We start from the raw sequence: 21400 nt of genomic DNA on the forward strand, positions 1-21400 counted from the left end.
CTTCAGCCAAGATAGGTTTAAATATGTCATTTTTTAACTGCATCTTTGTTGGTGTCTAGGTGGTCTTGTGGGTATAGGCAATATAGACATCCTGGGCAGGGTTCAATATCACAAAGGGCCTGCACTTAGGAAAACTTTTCACTTTTTTTTTTAATCTTTAGGGAAAAAAATGAAAATGCTAAATTAAATCCCCTATAATACCTGGCACAGATTTGAAACCTCCACCTCTGTACCATGTTACTACTTCTAAACACCTCTACTTATGAGGCCACCAAAGCAGTAACAATATTAACATGAAAATTAGGATATTTAAAGTTATTTCAATTTTTTGTAATTAAGGGAAACCTATGAAATTTGGTAACACACACACACACACATAATACAACTTAAGTTAATAAAAAAAATTATAATTTTAAACTGGGTAGGAATTGAAACCTAAACCACCATTTAACAGACAAAGTGACTTTTTCCAACAATTTCAATGTTAAAATTTAGATATTTAAATATTTTCTTTATTGGTAAGACTGTTGTTATTGCTGTTTGTTCCTTCTCGAGCCATGTCCGGTTCATAATGGCCGGTTTCCTGGTTTCATTGGCATTTGGGTTCCCCACCTGGATGGGACATTGGTCCATCACAGGTGAGCTGCTAGATGTAGGAGGAAAGAGTAAGAAAAAGTTCGTTGTGAAAAAGTCAGCAGAAGTTCACCATTACCTTCTGCCAGAGCTTTGGTGTTTCGCTCATAAACACACATATTGCCCAGTCTGAGATTTGAACCCGCGATCCTTCAACCCAACAGAAATATAGTTAAAAAATGAGATATTTAAACTTATCATAGCCTGATGATTAATAATCAGTCACAAAAATAGGTCTTACATATCTCTGAACTTTCAAATTGGTGACCTGTTTGGATGCTCTTGTGGATAAGGGCATTTGATGGTGAAAAGAAAAGGTAACTAATATACGTGGTAAGTAGCTTGCTTACCAACCACATGGTTCCGGGTTCAGTCCCACTGTGTGGCACCTTGGGCAAATGTCTTCTACTACAGCCTAGGGCCGACCAAAGCTTTGTGAGTGGATTTGGTAGACGGAAACTAAAAGAAGCCCGTCGTATATATGTATATATGTAGATATGTGTGTTTGTGTGTCGGTGTTTGTCCCCCCACCATTGCTTGACAACCGATGCTGGTGTGTTTACGTCCCCTGGATGTCATAAGCGAAAACTATTGTGGAAAGGCTGATAAGGATGGAGAAGATGAAAAGGAAAAAACACCCGGAAGTCTCTTTGATCCAGTGTGAATGGCAAAAAGTTAAATATCTTAATTTTTTAAAGCATTTCATTGGGAGTCTAGGTCCTTGTAGGTAAAGGTATAGATAACCAGCAGCAGAGGACATACTGGAGTTTCTGGCCAGGGTTCAATACCATCCTGAGCAGAGCCAAATGGTTTTCCACTTTTTGTTTCTACATCTGCAAAAATATTAAATTATATAATAATAACAAATGTAGGAGTGGCTGCATGGTAAGAATCTTGCTTCCCAACCTTTCTGGGTTCAGTCCCACTGCTTGGCACCTTGGACAAGTCTTTTTCTGTAGGCTCAGACTGGCCAAAGACTTGTGAGTGGATTTGGTAGACAGAAACTGAAAGAAGCCAGTTGTGTGTGTGTGTGTGTGTGTGTGTGTGTGCTAGGAAAGATGAGATATTTAAATCTAGCTTTATTATTGATTGGACGAAATTATAGATTTAAGTATCTCATTTTTGACAGCAATTATTGGGGGGACCTGGTGGGTGCAGATGAGCTGGGTGAGGGGGACATTCTGAAGTGTCCTGTCTGGGGTTCAATCCTGGTCAGGAAGTGGGAAGAAGGTAAGAGTGTTTTATATTTTTTTCGTCTATACAAAAATATTAAAAAAAAGACTTACCTTATGTATGTATATATCTATATGTATATATGTATATTTATATATGTACGTGTGTATATGTTTATATATGTCTGTGTAAATATGTATGTATGTAAATTTGTATGTGTATGTATGTATATGTATACATGTATGTATGTATATATGTATACGTATATATATATATCTATATGTATATATATGTATATCTCTATATGTATGTATGTATATATGTATACATAAGTTTAGCAAAACTTTAGATTCAGGTGAATATGGTACTTAAGTTGAGGCACCAGAATTTAGTAGGGTATTATCCATACAATTCGAAAGTAAGGTGATTAAATTATATGTATAGAAAGATATATAGATACACACACATATATAAATACAGTTCTTCCATTCTCCGAACTTTCCATCTTTCCGACGAAATCGAGTTGAGTTTTTATTAAACTATAAATTTAAACTAGATCTAAATAAACAACCCCTGTTTAAAATATTCTGGCAAAAGTCGGGAAGAAATTTAACATCCCAAAGAAACTTAATTTCGGTAGAAAGTATGTTTTTTTAACTTTTTTAAAAATAAAATGTCGAGATCCGATGTGGAAAAATTGGTCCAATTGGTTCAAAGCCAGCCCTGTCTATATATATACATATATATATATATTTTTTGGGACTGTCACATTAAGTTGACTATATACAACTACTTTATATCTATAAATATATATATCAATCATAAATTATCAATATAGAGCGTCGTTTAAAAAAGATTTTCGCTGCTCTTTCTAGCAAATTAAAACAATAACATACACATTGAACAAAGCTGTCGCTGAGGTATAAAGGGAGATAACTCTCAAATGTAGGGTTATTTCCCTTTATACCTCAGCGACAGCTTTGTTTAATGTGTGTGTTATTGTTTTAATTTGCTAGAAAGAGCAGCGAAAATCTTTTTTAAACGACGCCCTATATTGATAATTGATAATTAATTTGTATATTTATATATATAAAGTAGTTGCATACAATCAACTTAATGTGACATTCCCAAAAAATATATATATATATGTATATATATAGACAGGGCTGGCTTTGAACCAATTGGACCAATTTTTCCACATCGGATCTCGACATTTTATTTTTAAAAAAAGTAAAAAAAACATAATTTCTACCAAAATTAAGTTTCTTTGGGATGTTAAATTTCTTCCCGACTTGTGCCAGAATATTTTAAACAGGGGTTGTTTATTTAGATCTAGTTTAAATATATAGTTTAATAAAAACTCAAAATGTGATAGTCCCAAAATATATATATATACATGTGTGTGTGTGTGTGTATTTATATATTATACATTTATATATATATATATATATATATATATATATTTATATACAGAGAGACACAAAGACACAAAGTTCATAAATTGTGTTAGAAATAAGCCTGAAATCACCAATAGTCTTTTGAAGTCAAAATTTTGGGATTTTGGCTAATAATAAGCGGCATTAAATCTCTTTCTTTCTCTCTTTCCCACTCTCTCTCTCTCTTTATATAAAGATATATATATATATAATATATAAATGTATAATATATAAATACACACACACGCAAACATACATATGTAAATTATATATATATATATATATATATATATATATATATATATATATATACAGTTTCGAAACAACGCCAGATCATACATTCAAAATAAATGGAAGTGGAGAGACAAGTTACTGAAGAGATTGCAAGAGTGCAATGAAATAATTTAACAAAAAACTATATAAATTAATAAAGGACTGAACCAGTGCGTGTGTTTATTAATGGCATAATGCCTCTCCCAAGGTTTAATTGTATTTCTTTCAACACACATCAAGAATCTTGCACACGAAATACACATACGAAATATATATATCTTTATATACAGAGAGAAATATAGTTAAAAAATGAGATATTTAAACTTATCATAGCCTGATGATTAATAATCAGTCACAAAAATAGGTTTTACATATCCCTGAACTTTCAAATTTGTGACCTGTTTGGATGCTCTTGTGGATAAGGGCATTTGATGGTGAAAAGAAAAGGTAACTAATATACGTGGTAAGTAGCTTGCTTACCAACCACATGGTTCCGGGTTCAGTCCCACTGTGTGGCACCTTGGGCAAATGTCTTCTACTACAGCCTAGGGCCGACCAAAGCTTTGTGAGTGGATTTGGTAGACGGAAACTAAAAGAAGCCCGTCGTATATATGTATATATGTAGATATGTGTGTTTGTGTGTCGGTGTTTGTCCCCCCACCATTGCTTGACAACCGATGCTGGTGTGTTTACGTCCCCTGGTTTCCATAAGCAAAAACTATTGTGGAAAGGCTGATAAGGATGGAGAAGATGAAAAGGAAAAAACACCCGGAAGTCTCTTTGATCCAGTGTGAATGGCAAAAAGTTAAATATCTTAATTTTTTAAAGCATTTCATTGGGAGTCTAGGTCCTTGTAGGTAAAGGTATAGATAACCAGCAGCAGAGGACATACTGGAGTTTCTGGCCAGGGTTCAATACCATCCTGAGCAGAGCCAAATGGTTTTCCACTTTTTGTTTCTACATCTGCAAAAATATTAAATTATATAATAATAACAAATGTAGGAGTGGCTGCATGGTAAGAATCTTGCTTCCCAACCTTTCTGGGTTCAGTCCCACTGCTTGGCACCTTGGACAAGTCTTTTTCTGTAGGCTCAGACTGGCCAAAGACTTGTGAGTGGATTTGGTAGACAGAAACTGAAAGAAGCCAGTTGTGTGTGTGTGTGTGTGTGTGTGCTAGGAAAGATGAGATATTTAAATCTAGCTTTATTATTGATTGGACGAAATTATAGATTTAAGTATCTCATTTTTGACAGCAATTATTGGGGGGACCTGGTGGGTGCAGATGAGCTGGGTGAGGGGGACATTCTGAAGTGTCCTGTCTGGGGTTCAATCCTGGTCAGGAAGTGGGAAGAAGGTAAGAGTGTTTTATATTTTTTTCGTCTATACAAAAATATTAAAAAAAAGACTTACCTTATGTATGTATATATCTATATGTATATATGTATATTTATATATGTACGTGTGTATATGTTTATATATGTCTGTGTAAATATGTATGTATGTATATTTGTATGTGTATGTATGTATATGTATACATGTATGTATGTATATATGTATACGTATATATATATATATCTATATGTATATATATGTATATCTCTGTATGTATGTATGTATATATGTATACATAAGTTTAGCAAAACTTTAGATTCAGGTGAATATGGTACTTAAGTTGAGGCACCAGAATTTAGTAGGGTATTATCCATACAATTCGAAAGTAAGGTGATTAAATTATATGTATAGAAAGATATATAGATACACACACATATATAAATACAGTTCTTCCATTCTCCGAACTTTCCATCTTTCCGACGAAATCGAGTTGAGTTTTTATTAAACTATAAATTTAAACTAGATCTAAATAAACAACCCCTGTTTAAAATATTCTGGCAAAAGTCGGGAAGAAATTTAACATCCCAAAGAAACTTAATTTCGGTAGAAAGTATGTTTTTTTAACTTTTTTAAAAATAAAATGTCGAGATCCGATGTGGAAAAATTGGTCCAATTGGTTCAAAGCCAGCCCTGTCTATATATATACATATATATATATATTTTTTGGGACTGTCACATTAAGTTGACTATATACAACTACTTTATATCTATAAATATATATATCAATCATAAATTATCAATATAGAGCGTCGTTTAAAAAAGATTTTCGCTGCTCTTTCTAGCAAATTAAAACAATAACATACACATTGAACAAAGCTGTCGCTGAGGTATAAAGGGAGATAACTCTCAAATGTAGGGTTATTTCCCTTTATACCTCAGCGACAGCTTTGTTTAATGTGTGTGTTATTGTTTTAATTTGCTAGAAAGAGCAGCGAAAATCTTTTTTAAACGACGCCCTATATTGATAATTGATAATTAATTTGTATATTTATATATATAAAGTAGTTGCATACAATCAACTTAATGTGACATTCCCAAAAAATATATATATATATGTATATATATAGACAGGGCTGGCTTTGAACCAATTGGACCAATTTTTCCACATCGGATCTCGACATTTTATTTTTAAAAAAAGTAAAAAAAACATAATTTCTACCAAAATTAAGTTTCTTTGGGATGTTAAATTTCTTCCCGACTTGTGCCAGAATATTTTAAACAGGGGTTGTTTATTTAGATCTAGTTTAAATTTATAGTTTAATAAAAACTCAAAATGTGATAGTCCCAAAATATATATATATACATGTGTGTGTGTGTGTGTGTATTTATATATTATACATTTATATATATATATATATATATATATATATATATATATATATATCTTTATATACAGAGAGACACAAAGACACAAAGTTCATAAATTGTGTTAGAAATAAGCCTGAAATCACCAATAGTCTTTTGAAGTCAAAATTTTGGGATTTTGGCTAATAATAAGAGGCATTAAATCTCTTTCTTTCTCTCTTTCCCACTCTCTCTCTCTCTTTATATAAAGATATATATATATATAATATATAAATGTATAATATATAAATACACACACACGCAAACATACATATATATATATATATATATATATATATACAGTTTCGAAACAACGCCAGATCATACATTCAAAATAAATGGAAGTGGAGAGACAAGTTACTGAAGAGATTGCAAGAGTGCAATGAAATAATTTAACAAAAAACTATATAAATTAATAAAGGACTGAACCAGTGCGTGTGTTTATTAACGGCATAATGCCTCTCCCAAGGTTTAATTGTATTTCTTTCAACACACATCAAGAATCTTGCACACGAAATACACATACGAAATATATATATCTTTATATACAGAGAGAAATATAGTTAAAAAATGAGATATTTAAACTTATCATAGCCTGATGATTAATAATCAGTCACAAAAATAGGTTTTACATATCCCTGAACTTTCAAATTGGTGACCTGTTTGGATGCTCTTGTGGATAAGGGCATTTGATGGTGAAAAGAAAAGGTAACTAATATACGTGGTAAGTAGCTTGCTTACCAACCACATGGTTCCGGGTTCAGTCCCACTGTGTGGCACCTTGGGCAAATGTCTTCTACTACAGCCTAGGGCCGACCAAAGCTTTGTGAGTGGATTTGGTAGACGGAAACTAAAAGAAGCCCGTCGTATATATGTATATATGTAGATATGTGTGTTTGTGTGTCGGTGTTTGTCCCCCCACCATTGCTTGACAACCGATGCTGGTGTGTTTACGTCCCCTGGATGTCATAAGCGAAAACTATTGTGGAAAGGCTGATAAGGATGGAGAAGATGAAAAGGAAAAAACACCCGGAAGTCTCTTTGATCCGGTGTGAATGGCAAAAAGTTAAATATCTTAATTTTTTAAAGCATTTCATTGGGAGTCTAGGTCCTTGTAGGTAAAGGTATAGATAACCAGCAGCAGAGGACATGCTGGAGTTTCTGGCCAGGGTTCAATACCATCCTGAGCAGAGCCAAATGGTTTTCCACTTTTTGTTTCTACATCTGCAAAAATATTAAATTATATAATAATAACAAATGTAGGAGTGGCTGCATGGTAAGAATCTTGCTTCCCAACCTTTCTGGGTTCAGTCCCACTGCTTGGCACCTTGGACAAGTCTTTTTCTGTAGGCTCAGACTGGCCAAAGACTTGTGAGTGGATTTGGTAGACAGAAACTGAAAGAAGCCAGTTGTGTGTGTGTGTGTGTGCATGCATATTGGGAAAGATGAGATATTTAAATCTAGCTTTATTATTGATTGGACGAAATTATAGATTTAAGTATCTCATTTTTGACAGCAATTATTGGGGGGACCTGGTGGGTGCAGATGAGCTGGGTGAGGGGGACATTCTGAAGAAGGTAAGAGTGTTTTATATTTTTTTCGTCTATACAAAAATATTAAAAAAAAGACTTACCTTATGTATGTATATATCTATATGTATATATGTATATTTATATATGTACGTGTGTATATGTTTATATATGTCTGTGTAAATATGTATGTATGTATATTTGTATGTGTATGTATGTATATGTATACATGTATGTATGTATATATGTATACGTATATATATATATCTATATGTATATATATGTATATCTCTATATGTATGTATGTATATATGTATACATAAGTTTAGCAAAACTTTAGATTCAGGTGAATATGGTACTTAAGTTGAGGCACCAGAATTTAGTAGGGTATTATCCATACAATTCGAAAGTAAGGTGATTAAATTATATGTATAGAAAGATATATAGATACACACACATATATAAATACAGTTCTTCCATTCTCCGAACTTTCCATCTTTCCGACGAAATCGAGTTGAGTTTTTATTAAACTATAAATTTAAACTAGATCTAAATAAACAACCCCTGTTTAAAATATTCTGGCAAAAGTCGGGAAGAAATTTAACATCCCAAAGAAACTTAATTTCGGTAGAAAGTATGTTTTTTTAACTTTTTTAAAAATAAAATGTCGAGATCCGATGTGGAAAAATTGGTCCAATTGGTTCAAAGCCAGCCCTGTCTATATATATACATATATATATATATTTTTTGGGACTGTCACATTAAGTTGACTATATACAACTACTTTATATCTATAAATATATATATCAATCATAAATTATCAATATAGAGCGTCGTTTAAAAAAGATTTTCGCTGCTCTTTCTAGCAAATTAAAACAATAACATACACATTGAACAAAGCTGTCGCTGAGGTATAAAGGGAGATAACTCTCAAATGTAGGGTTATTTCCCTTTATACCTCAGCGACAGCTTTGTTTAATGTGTGTGTTATTGTTTTAATTTGCTAGAAAGAGCAGCGAAAATCTTTTTTAAACGACGCCCTATATTGATAATTGATAATTAATTTGTATATTTATATATATAAAGTAGTTGCATACAATCAACTTAATGTGACATTCCCAAAAAATATATATATATATGTATATATATAGACAGGGCTGGCTTTGAACCAATTGGACCAATTTTTCCACATCGGATTTCGACATTTTATTTTTAAAAAAAGTAAAAAAAACATAATTTCTTTCCAAAATTAAGTTTCTTTGGGATGTTAAATTTCTTCCCGACTTCTGCCAGAATATTTTAAACAGGGGTTGTTTATTTAGATCTAGTTTAAATATATAGTTTAATAAAAACTCAAAATGTGATAGTCCCAAAATATATATATATACATGTGTGTGTGTGTGTGTATTTATATATTATACATTTATATATATATATATATATATATATATATATATCTTTATATACAGAGAGACACAAAGACACAAAGTTCATAAATTGTGTTAGAAATAAGCCTGAAATCACCAATAGTCTTTTGAAGTCAAAATTTTGGGATTTTGGCTAATAATAAGCGGCATTAAATCTCTTTCTTTCTCTCTTTCCCACTCTCTCTCTCTCTTTATATAAAGATATATATATATATAATATACAAATGTATAATATATAAATACACACACACGCAAACATACATATGTAAATTATATATATATATATATATATATATATATATATATATATATATACAGTTTCGAAACAACGCCAGATCATACATTCAAAATAAATGGAAGTGGAGAGACAAGTTACTGAAGAGATTGCAAGAGTGCAATGAAATAATTTAACAAAAAACTATATAAATTAATAAAGGACTGAACCAGTGCGTGTGTTTATTAACGGCATAATGCCTCTCCCAAGGTTTAATTGTATTTCTTTCAACACACATCAAGAATCTTGCACACGAAATACACATACGAAATATATATATCTTTATATACAGAGAGAAATATAGTTAAAAAATGAGATATTTAAACTTATCATAGCCTGATGATTAATAATCAGTCACAAAAATAGGTTTTACATATCCCTGAACTTTCAAATTTGTGACCTGTTTGGATGCTCTTGTGGATAAGGGCATTTGATGGTGAAAAGAAAAGGTAACTAATATACGTGGTAAGTAGCTTGCTTACCAACCACATGGTTCCGGGTTCAGTCCCACTGTGTGGCACCTTGGGCAAATGTCTTCTACTACAGCCTAGGGCCGACCAAAGCTTTGTGAGTGGATTTGGTAGACGGAAACTAAAAGAAGCCTGTCGTATATATGTATATATGTAGATATGTGTGTTTGTGTGTCGGTGTTTGTCCCCCCACCATTGCTTGACAACCGATGCTGGTGTGTTTACGTCCCCTGGATGTCATAAGCGAAAACTATTGTGGAAAGGCTGATAAGGATGGAGAAGATGAAAAGGAAAAAACACCCGGAAGTCTCTTTGATCCAGTGTGAATGGCAAAAAGTTAAATATCTTAATTTTTTAAAGCATTTCATTGGGAGTCTAGGTCCTTGTAGGTAAAGGTATAGATAACCAGCAGCAGAGGACATACTGGAGTTTCTGGCCAGGGTTCAATACCATCCTGAGCAGAGCCAAATGGTTTTCCACTTACTTTTTGTTTCTACATCTGCAAAAATATTAAATTATATAATAATAACAAATGTAGGAGTGGCTGCATGGTAAGAATCTTGCTTCCCAACCTTTCTGGGTTCAGTCCCACTGCTTGGCACCTTGGACAAGTCTTTTTCTGTAGGCTCAGACTGGCCAAAGACTTGTGAGTGGATTTGGTAGACAGAAACTGAAAGAAGCCAGTTGTGTGTGTGTGTGTGTGTGTGTGTGCTAGGAAAGATGAGATATTTAAATCTAGCTTTATTATTGATTGGACGAAATTATAGATTTAAGTATCTCATTTTTGACAGCAATTATTGGGGGGACCTGGTGGGTGCAGATGAGCTGGGTGAGGGGGACATTCTGAAGTGTCCTGTCTGGGGTTCAATCCTGGTCAGGAAGTGGGAAGAAGGTCAGAGTGTTTTATATTTTTTTCGTCTATACAAAAATATTAAAAAAAAGACTTACCTTATGTATGTATATATCTATATGTATATATGTATATTTATATATGTACGTGTGTATATGTTTATATATGTCTGTGTAAATATGTATGTATGTATATTTGTATGTGTATGTATGTATATGTATACATGTATGTATGTATATATGTATACGTATATATATATATCTATATGTATATATATGTATATCTCTATATGTATGTATGTATATATGTATACATAAGTTTAGCAAAACTTTAGATTCAGGTGAATATGGTACTTAAGTTGAGGCACCAGAATTTAGTAGGGTATTATCCATACAATTCGAAAGTAAGGTGATTAAATTATATGTATAGAAAGATATATAGATACACACACATATATAAATACAGTTCTTCCATTCTCCGAACTTTCCATCTTTCCGACGAAATCGAGTTGAGTTTTTATTAAACTATAAATTTAAACTAGATCTAAATAAACAACCCCTGTTTAAAATATTCTGGCAAAAGTCGGGAAGAAATTTAACATCCCAAAGAAACTTAATTTCGGTAGAAAGTATGTTTTTTTAACTTTTTTAAAAATAAAATGTCGAGATCCGATGTGGAAAAATTGGTCCAATTGGTTCAAAGCCAGCCCTGTCTATATATATACATATATATATATATTTTTTGGGACTGTCACATTAAGTTGACTATATACAACTACTTTATATCTATAAATATATATATCAATCATAAATTATCAATATAGAGCGTCGTTTAAAAAAGATTTTCGCTGCTCTTTCTAGCAAATTAAAACAATAACATACACATTGAACAAAGCTGTCGCTGAGGTATAAAGGGAGATAACTCTCAAATGTAGGGTTATTTCCCTTTATACCTCAGCGACAGCTTTGTTTAATGTGTGTGTTATTGTTTTAATTTGCTAGAAAGAGCAGCGAAAATCTTTTTTAAACGACGCCCTATATTGATAATTGATAATTAATTTGTATATTTATATATATAAAGTAGTTGCATACATTCAACTTAATGTGACATTCCCAAAAAATATATATATATATGTATATATATAGACAGGGCTGGCTTTGAACCAATTGGACCAATTTTTCCACATCGGATCTCGACATTTTATTTTTAAAAAAAGTAAAAAAAACATAATTTCTACCAAAATTAAGTTTCTTTGGGATGTTAAATTTCTTCCCGACTTCTGCCAGAATATTTTAAACAGGGGTTGTTTATTTAGATCTAGTTTAAATATATAGTTTAATAAAAACTCAAAATGTGATAGTCCCAAAATATATATATATACATGTGTGTGTGTGTGTGTGTATTTATATATTATACATTTATATATATATATATATATATATATATATATATATATATATATATATATATATATATATATATATATATATCTTTATATACAGAGAGACACAAAGACACAAAGTTCATAAATTGTGTTAGAAATAAGCCTGAAATCACCAATAGTCTTTTGAAGTCAAAATTTTGGGATTTTGGCTAATAATAAGCGGCATTAAATCTCTTTCTTTCTCTCTTTCCCACTCTCTCTCTCTCTTTATATAAAGATATATATATATATAATATATAAATGTATAATATATAAATACACACACACGCAAACATACATATGTAAATTATATATATATATATATATATATATATATATATATATATATATATACAGTTTCGAAACAACGCCAGATCATACATTCAAAATAAATGAAAGTGGAGAGACAAGTTACTGAAGAGATTGCAAGAGTGCAATGAAATAATTTAACAAAAAACTATATAAATTAATAAAGGACTGAACCAGTGCGTGTGTTTATTAACGGCATAATGCCTCTCCCAAGGTTTAATTGTATTTCTTTCAACACACATCAAGAATCTTGCACACGAAATACACATACGAAATATATATATCTTTATATACAGAGAGACACAAAGACACAAAGTTCATAAATTGTGCTAGAAATAAGCCTGAAATCACCAATAGTCTTTTGAAATCAAAATTTTGGGATTTTGGCTAATAATAAGCGGCATTAAATCTCTTTCTTTCTCTCTTTCCCACTCTCTCTCTCTCTTTATATAAAGATATATATATATATAATATATAAATGTATAATATATAAATACACACACACGCAAACATACATATGTAAATTATATATATATATATATATATATATATATATATATATATATATATATATATATATATATATATATATATATACAGTTTCGAAACAACGCCAGATCATACATTCAAAATAAATGGAAGTGGAGAGACAAGTTACTGAAGAGATTGCAAGAGTGCAATGAAATAATTTAACAAAAAACTATATAAATTAATAAAGGACTGAACCAGTGCGTGTGTTTATTAACGGCATAATGCCTCTCCCAATGTTTAATTGTATTTCTTTCAACACACATCAAGAATCTTGCACACGAAATATATATATCTTTATATACAGAGAGACACAGAGACACAAAGTTCATAAATTGTGTTAGAAATAAGCCTGAAATCACCAATAGTTTTTTGAAGTCAAAATTTTAAAAAATGATTTTTAAAAACAAGTTTTTTAGAGTCAAGGAAAATTTAGATTAAAATTTTTGGTAAAAGTCACTTTGTCTGTTACATGGTGGTCTAGGTTTCAATTCCTACCCAATTTGAAATTATTATTTTTTTTATTAATGTAAATTGGCAACCCTTTATATTGATCTTCAGCCAAGATAGGTTTAAATATGTCATTTTTTAACTACATCTTTGTTGGTGTCTAGGTGGTCTTGTGGGTATAGGCAATATAGACACCATTAACATCCTGGGCAGGGTTCAATATCACAAAGGGCCTGCACTAAGGGGTCTTAGGAAAACTTTTCACTTTTTTTTTTAATTTCAGTCTGAGATTTGAACCCGCGATCCTTCAACCCAACAGAAATATAGTTAAAAAATGAGATATTTAAACTTATCATAGCCTGATGATTAATAATCAGTCACAAAAATAGGTTTTACATATCCCTGAACTTTCAAATTGGTGACCTGTTTGGATGCTCTTGTGGATAAGGGCATTTGATGGTGAAAAGAAAAGGTAACTAATATACGTGGTAAGTAGCTTGCTTACCAACCACATGGTTCCGGGTTCAGTCCCACTGTGTGGCACCTTGGGCAAATGTCTTCTACTACAGCCTAGGGCCGACCAAAGCTTTGTGAGTGGATTTGGTAGACGGAAACTAAAAGAAGCCCGTCGTATATATGTATATATGTAGATATGTGTGTTTGTGTGTCGGTGTTTGTCCCCCCACCATTGCTTGACAACCGATGCTGGTGTGTTTACGTCCCCTGGATGTCATAAGCGAAAACTATTGTGGAAAGGCTGATAAGGATGGAGAAGATGAAAAGGAAAAAACACCCGGAAGTCTCTTTGATCCAGTGTGAATGGCAAAAAGTTAAATATCTTAATTTTTTAAAGCATTTCATTGGGAGTCTAGGTCCTTGTAGGTAAAGGTATAGATAACCAGCAGCAGAGGACATACTGGAGTTTCTGGCCAGGGTTCAATACCATCCTGAGCAGAGCCAAATGGTTTTCCACTTACTTTTTGTTTCTACATCTGCAAAAATATTAAATTATATAATAATAACAAATGTAGGAGTGGCTGCATGGTAAGAATCTTGCTTCCCAACCTTTCTGGGTTCAGTCCCACTGCTTGGCACCTTGGACAAGTCTTTTTCTGTAGGCTCAGACTGGCCAAAGACTTGTGAGTGGATTTGGTAGACAGAAACTGAAAGAAGCCAGTTGTGTGTGTGTGTGTGTGTGTGTGTGTGTGCTAGGAAAGATGAGATATTTAAATCTAGCTTTATTATTGATTGGACGAAATTATAGATTTAAGTATCTCATTTTTGACAGCAATTATTGGGGGGACCTGGTGGGTGCAGATGAGCTGGGTGAGGGGGACATTCTGAAGTGTCCTGTCTGGGGTTCAATCCTGGTCAGGAAGTGGGAAGAAGGTGAGAGTGTTTTATATTTTTTTCGTCTATACAAAAATATTAAAAAAAAGACTTACCTTATGTATGTATATATCTATATGTATATATGTATATTTATATATGTACGTGTGTATATGTTTATATATGTCTGTGTAAATATGTATGTATGTATATTTGTATGTGTATGTATGTATATGTATACATGTATGTATGTATATATGTATACGTATATATATATATCTATATGTATATATATGTATATCTCTATATGTATGTATGTATATATGTATACATAAGTTTAGCAAAACTTTAGATTCAGGTGAATATGGTACTTAAGTTGAGGCACCAGAATTTAGTAGGGTATTATCCATACAATTCGAAAGTAAGGTGATTAAATTATATGTATAGAAAGATATATAGATACACACACATATATAAATACAGTTCTTCCATTCTCCGAACTTTCCATCTTTCCGACGAAATCGAGTTGAGTTTTTATTAAACTATAAATTTAAACTAGATCTAAATAAACAACCCCTGTTTAAAATATTCTGGCAAAAGTCGGGAAGAAATTTAACATCCCAAAGAAACTTAATTTCGGTAGAAAGTATGTTTTTTTAACTTTTTTAAAAATAAAATGTCGAGATCCGATGTGGAAAAATTGGTCCAATTGGTTCAAAGCCAGCCCTGTCTATATATATACATATATATATATATTTTTTGGGACTGTCACATTAAGTTGACTATATACAACTACTTTATATCTATAAATATATATATCAATCATAAATTATCAATATAGAGCGTCGTTTAAAAAAGATTTTCGCTGCTCTTTCTAGCAAATTAAAACAATAACATACACATTGAACAAAGCTGTCGCTGAGGTATAAAGGGAGATAACTCTCAAATGTAGGGTTATTTCCCTTTATACCTCAGCGACAGCTTTGTTTAATGTGTGTGTTATTGTTTTAATTTGCTAGAAAGAGCAGCGAAAATCTTTTTTAAACGACGCCCTATATTGATAATTGATAATTAATTTGTATATTTATATATATAAAGTAGTTGCATACAATCAACTTAATGTGACATTCCCAAAAAATATATATATATATGTATATATATAGACAGGGCTGGCTTTGAACCAATTGGACCAATTTTTCCACATCGGATCTCGACATTTTATTTTTAAAAAAAGTAAAAAAAACATAATTTCTACCAAAATTAAGTTTCTTTGGGATGTTAAATTTCTTCCCGACTTCTGCCAGAATATTTTAAACAGGGGTTGTTTATTTAGATCTAGTTTAAATATATAGTTTAATAAAAACTCAAAATGTGATAGTCCCAAAATATATATATATACATGTGTGTGTGTGTGTGTATTTATATATTATACATTTATATATATATATATATATATATATATATATATATATATATATATATATATATATATATATATATATATATATATATCTTTATATACAGAGAGACACAAAGACACAAAGTTCATAAATTGTGTTAGAAATAAGCCTGAAATCACCAATAGTCTTTTGAAGTCAAAATTTTGGGATTTTGGCTAATAATAAGCGGCATTAAATCTCTTTCTTTCTCTCTTTCCCACTCTCTCTCTCTCTTTATATAAAGATATATATATATATAATATATAAATGTATAATATATAAATACACACACACGCAAACATACATATGTAAATTATATATATATATATATATATATATATATACAGTTTCGAAACAACGCCAGATCATACATTCAAAATAAATGAAAGTGGAGAGACAAGTTACTGAAGAGATTGCAAGAGTGCAATGAAATAATTTAACAAAAAACTATATAAATTAATAAAGGACTGAACCAGTGCGTGTGTTTATTAACGGCATAATGCCTCTCCCAAGGTTTAATTGTATTTCTTTCAACACACATCAAGAATCTTGCACACGAAATACACATACGAAATATATATATCTTTATATACAGAGAGACACAAAGACACAAAGTTCATAAATTGTGCTAGAAATAAGCCTGAAATCACCAATAGTCTTTTGAAATCAAAATTTTGGGATTTTGGCTAATAATAAGCGGCATTAAATCTCTTTCTTTCTCTCTTTCCCACTCTCTCTCTCTCTTTATATAAAGATATATATATATATAATATATAAATGTATAATATATAAATACACACACACGCAAACATACATATGTAAATTATATATATATATATATATATATATATATATATATATATATATATATATATATATATATATATATATATATACAGTTTCGAAACAACGCCAGATCATACATTCAAAATAAATGGAAGTGGAGAGACAAGTTACTGAAGAGATTGCAAGAGTGCAATGAAATAATTTAACAAAAAACTATATAAATTAATAAAGGACTGAACCAGTGCGTGTGTTTATTAACGGCATAATGCCTCTCCCAATGTTTAATTGTATTTCTTTCAACACACATCAAGAATCTTGCACACGAAATATATATATCTTTATATACAGAGAGACACAGAGACACAAAGTTCATAAATTGTGTTAGAAATAAGCCTGAAATCACCAATAGTTTTTTGAAGTCAAAATTTTAAAAAATGATTTTTAAAAACAAGTTTTTTAGAGTCAAGGAAAATTTAGATTAAAATTTTTGGTAAAAGTCACTTTGTCTGTTACATGGTGGTCTAGGTTTCAATTCCTACCCAATTTGAAATTATTATTTTTTTTATTAATGTAAATTGGCAACCCTTTATATTGATCTTCAGCCAAGATAGGTTTAAATATGTCATTTTTTAACTACATCTTTGTTGGTGTCTAGGTGGTCTTGTGGGTATAGGCAATATAGACACCATTAACATCCTGGGCAGGGTTCAATATCACAAAGGGCCTGCACTAAGGGGTCTTAGGAAAACTTTTCACTTTTTTTTTTAATTTCAGTCTGAGATTTGAACCCGCGATCCTTCAACCCAACAGAAATATAGTTAAAAAATGAGATATTTAAACTTATCATAGCCTGATGATTAATAATCAGTCACAAAAATAGGTTTTACATATCCCTGAACTTTCAAATTGGTGACCTGTTTGGATGCTCTTGTGGATAAGGGCATTTGATGGTGAAAAGAAAAGGTAACTAATATACGTGGTAAGTAGCTTGCTTACCAACCACATGGTTCCGGGTTCAGTGCCACTGTGTGGCACCTTGGGCAAATGTCTTCTACTACAGCCTAGGGCCGACCAAAGCTTTGTGAGTGGATTTGGTAGACGGAAACTAAAAGAAGCCCGTCGTATATATGTATATATGTAGATATGTGTGTTTGTGTGTCGGTGTTTGTCCCCCCACCATTGCTTGACAACCGATGCTGGTGTGTTTACGTCCCCTGGATGTCATAAGCGAAAACTATTGTGGAAAGGCTGATAAGGATGGAGAAGATGAAAAGGAAAAAACACCCGGAAGTCTCTTTGATCCAGTGTGAATGGCAAAAAGTTAAATATCTTAATTTTTTAAAGCATTTCATTGGGAGTCTAGGTCCTTGTAGGTAAAGGTATAGATAACCAGCAGCAGAGGACATACTGGAGTTTCTGGCCAGGGTTCAATACCATCCTGAGCAGAGCCAAATGGTTTTCCACTTTTTGTTTCTACATCTGCAAAAATATTAAATTATATAATAATAACAACTGTAGGAGTGGCTGCATGGTAAGAATCTTGCTTCCCAACCTTTCTGGGTTCAGTCCCACTGCTTGGCACCTTGGACAAGTCTTTTTCTGTAGGCTCAGACTGGCCAAAGACTTGTGAGTGGATTTGGTAGACAGAAACTGAAAGAAGCCAGTTGTGTGTGTGTGTGTGTGTGTGTGTGTGTGTGTGTGTGTGTGTGTGTGTGTGTGTGTGTGCTAGGAAAGATGAGATATTTAAATCTAGCTTTATTATTGATTGGACGAAATTATAGATTTAAGTATCTCATTTTTGACAGCAATTATTGGGGGGACCTGGTGGGTGCAGATGAGCTGGGTGAGGGGGACATTCTGAAGTGTCCTGTCTGGGGTTCAATCCTGGTCAGGAAGTGGGAAGAAGGTAAGAGTGTTTTATATTTTTTTCGTCTATACAAAAATATTAAAAAAAAGACTTACCTTATGTATGTATATATCTATATGTATATATGTATATTTATATATGTACGTTTGTATATGTTTATATATGTCTGTGTAAATATGTATGTATGTATATTTGTATGTGTATGTATGTATATGTATACATGTATGTATGTATATATGTATACGTATATATATATATCTATATGTATATATATGTATATCTCTATATGTATGTATGTATATATGTATACATAAGTTTAGCAAAACTTTAGATTCAGGTGAATATGGTACTTAAGTTGAGGCACCAGAATTTAGTAGGGTATTATCCATACAATTCGAAAGTAAGGTGATTAAATTATATGTATAGAAAGATATATAGATACACACACATATATAAATACAGTTCTTCCATTCTCCGAACTTTCCATCTTTCCGACGAAATCGAGTTGAGTTTTTATTAAACTATAAATTTAAACTAGATCTAAATAAACAACCCCTGTTTAAAATATTCTGGCAAAAGTCGGGAAGAAATTTAACATCCCAAAGAAACTTAATTTCGGTAGAAAGTATGTTTTTTTAACTTTTTTAAAAATAAAATGTCGAGATCCGATGTGGAAAAATTGGTCCAATTGGTTCAAAGCCAGCCCTGTCTATATATATACATATATATATATATTTTTTGGGACTGTCACATTAAGTTGACTATATACAACTACTTTATATCTATAAATATATATATCAATCATAAATTATCAATATAGAGCGTCGTTTAAAAAAGATTTTCGCTGCTCTTTCTAGCAAATTAAAACAATAACATACACATTGAACAAAGCTGTCGCTGAGGTATGAAGGGAGATAACTCTCAAATGTAGGGTTATTTCCCTTTATACCTCAGCGACAGCTTTGTTTAATGTGTGTGTTATTGTTTTAATTTGCTAGAAAGAGCAGCGAAAATCTTTTTTAAACGACGCCCTATATTGATAATTGATAATTAATTTGTATATTTATATATATAAAGTAGTTGCATACAATCAACTTAATGTGACATTCCCAAAAAATATATATATATATGTATATATATAGACAGGGCTGGCTTTGAACCAATTGGACCAATTTTTCCACATCGGATCTCGACATTTTATTTTTAAAAAAAGTAAAAAAAACATAATTTCTACCAAAATTAAGTTTCTTTGGGATGTTAAATTTCTTCCCGACTTGTGCCAGAATATTTTAAACAGGGGTTGTTTATTTAGATCTAGTTTAAATTTATAGTTTAATAAAAACTCAAAATGTGATAGTCCCAAAATATATATATATACATGTGTGTGTGTGTGTGTGTATTTATATATTATACATTTATATATATATATATATATATATATATATATATATATATATATGTATATATATATATATATATTTATATACAGAGAGACACAAAGACACAAAGTTCATAAATTGTGTTAGAAATAAGCCTGAAATCACCAATAGTCTTTTGAAGTCAAAATTTTGGGATTTTGGCTAATAATAAGAGGCATTAAATCTCTTTCTTTCTCTCTTTCCCACTCTCTCTCTCTCTTTATATAAAGATATATATATATATAATATATAAATGTATAATATATAAATACACACACACGCAAACATACATATGTAAATTATATATATATATATATATATATATATATATATACAGTTTCGAAACAACGCCAGATCATACATTCAAAATAAATGGAAGTGGAGAGACAAGTTACTGAAGAGATTGCAAGAGTGCAATGAAATAATTTAACAAAAAACTATATAAATTAATAAAGGACTGAACCAGTGCGTGTGTTTATTAACGGCATAATGCCTCTCCCAAGGTTTAATTGTATTTCTTTCAACACACATCAAGAATCTTGCACACGAAATACACATACGAAATATATATATCTTTATATACAGAGAGAAATATAGTTAAAAAATGAGATATTTAAACTTATCATAGCCTGATGATTAATAATCAGTCACAAAAATAGGTTTTACATATCCCTGAACTTTCAAATTGGTGACCTGTTTGGATGCTCTTGTGGATAAGGGCATTTGATGGTGAAAAGAAAAGGTAACTAATATACGTGGTAAGTAGCTTGCTTACCAACCACATGGTTCCGGGTTCAGTCCCACTGTGTGGCACCTTGGGCAAATGTCTTCTACTACAGCCTAGGGCCGACCAAAGCTTTGTGAGTGGATTTGGTAGACGGAAACTAAAAGAAGCCCGTCGTATATATATATATATGTAGATATGTGTGTTTGTGTGTCGGTGTTTGTCCCCCCACCATTGCTTGACAACCGATGCTGGTGTGTTTACGTCCCCTGGATGTCATAAGCGAAAACTATTGTGGAAAGGCTGATAAGGATGGAGAATATGAA

At 31.5% G+C, this 21400-nt stretch overlaps 2 protein-coding genes across 2 annotated transcripts in view; one reads left to right on the forward strand and one right to left on the reverse strand.

The window, feature by feature from the left end:
* The window catches only part of LOC106883539 (sodium/calcium exchanger regulatory protein 1), a 71130-nt gene that overhangs the window by 30952 nt on the left and 18778 nt on the right, over nucleotides 1–21400 (forward strand). The gene's annotated exons all lie outside the window — the stretch shown is intronic.
* LOC106883682 (inactive peptidyl-prolyl cis-trans isomerase FKBP6) overlaps nucleotides 1–21400 on the reverse strand; it is a 110065-nt gene that overhangs the window by 8260 nt on the left and 80405 nt on the right. The window lies entirely within an intron of this gene.

This window comes from Octopus bimaculoides, chromosome 30 (assembly GCF_046866305.1).
Source record: "Octopus bimaculoides isolate indiv1 chromosome 30, ASM4686630v1, whole genome shotgun sequence".
In the NCBI taxonomy this organism is placed as follows: domain Eukaryota; kingdom Metazoa; phylum Mollusca; class Cephalopoda; order Octopoda; family Octopodidae; genus Octopus; species Octopus bimaculoides.